The following is a 1,643-nucleotide window of genomic DNA, read 5'->3' as shown; positions in this document are numbered from 1 at the left end:
GTGGTCGTAGAAAAGATGTCAGTCTGTTTCAGAAGGGTCAAATTATTGGCATTCATCAAGCAGAGAAAACATCTAAGGAGATTGCAGAAACTACCAAAATTGGGTTAAAACTGTCAAACACATTATTAAAAACTGGAAGGATAGTGGGGACCCATCGTCTTTGAGGAAGAAATTTGGCCGGAAAAAAATCCTGAATGATTGTGATCGGCGATCATTTAAACGTTTGGTGAAATCAAATAGAAGAAAAACAACAGTAGATCTCCAAGCTATGTTTAATAGTTAAAGTAAGAGCATTTCCACACCCACAATGCAAAGGGAACTCAAGGGATTGGGACTGAACAGCTATGTAGCCTTAAGAAAACCACTAATCAGTGAGGCTAACCGGAAAAATAGGCTTCAGTTTACTAGGGAGCATAAAGATTGGACTCTAGAGCAATGGATGAAGGTCATATGGTCTGATGAGTCCAGATTTACCCTGTTCCAGAGTGATGGGTGCATCAGGGTAAGAAGAGAGGCAGGTGAAGTGATGCACCCATCATGCCTTGTGCCTACTGTACAAGCCTGTGGGGGCAGTGCTATAATCTGGGGTTGCTGCAGGTGGTCAGGTCTGGGTTCAGCAACAGTATGTGTTCAAAGAATGAGGTCAGCTGGCTACCTGAATATACTGAATGACCAGGTTAGTCCATCAATGGATTTTTTCTTCCATGATAACACGGTAATTGACACCATAATCAAAGCTAAAGGCGGTCCAATAAAATATTAGTGTGTGTGAACTTTTTTTTCCTGGTGGCGACTTTTTTTTTGCCCAGGCAGTGTAGGTAGATCCCTCATCTTCTTCATGTTCATCCTCACTCCACAAGGAAAGATCTTTTAATGGAGCTCAAGACAGATGATTGGGGCTCGTTTTGTATTTATGGATCTCAGTGGTCACCTTACCAAGCATCCTGCTGATGATCCGTTCCAGCTCTTGGGTCTTCTCAACAGTGGTGGAGAAGTTGGACTGGAAGAAACTGATTCAGTGGACTGTTGTGCTTTCTCTCTAAATAAAAAATAAAACTACCACAAAAATGAGAAACTGATCATTTCTTTGTGAGCAAACTTAGAAAATCAGCAGGAGATAAAATAATTTTTCTTCCCACTATATCTCCCAGAAGGTCCAGCAGCTGTGTCCGGTTGCATCAGAGACGGGTCGAGAGGGTCAGAGCCAGGATGAACGCTTCAGCTTTCAATGGTGGAGTGTCACCATAGGCTTTGATCTAATACCAGTATGTTAACAGGGATTAGTGGCAAGATTAGTTTACACAGCAGCAACCTCGGCCATATGTGAGCGGGCGGAAACGGTCAGATGTCGTGTTGTGCGTACGAAAGGGGCTCATCTATCATCTTGCTCCTATTTTTACATCACTGTGTGTGAGAGAGGCTTTAGTTCACTTTCACTAAACTGTCCGGAGTCTTTTGGACAGTTTTCAAATACAGGGTTCCTCCACACATTTCATGTCCAAATTCCTGACTTTTCCACACTTTGATCAGCAAAATTCAGCCCAAAATGAATTCAATGCAGAGAATGCTAACACAAACCTACAAAAACACATGATGGATGGATGGATGGATGGAGATGGTTGGACAGGTAGATGATGGAAAAA

The sequence above is a fragment of the Girardinichthys multiradiatus genome, chromosome 22, assembly GCF_021462225.1.
Source record: "Girardinichthys multiradiatus isolate DD_20200921_A chromosome 22, DD_fGirMul_XY1, whole genome shotgun sequence".
Taxonomy (NCBI): domain Eukaryota; kingdom Metazoa; phylum Chordata; class Actinopteri; order Cyprinodontiformes; family Goodeidae; genus Girardinichthys; species Girardinichthys multiradiatus.
This window is presented reverse-complemented; position numbering follows the sequence as displayed.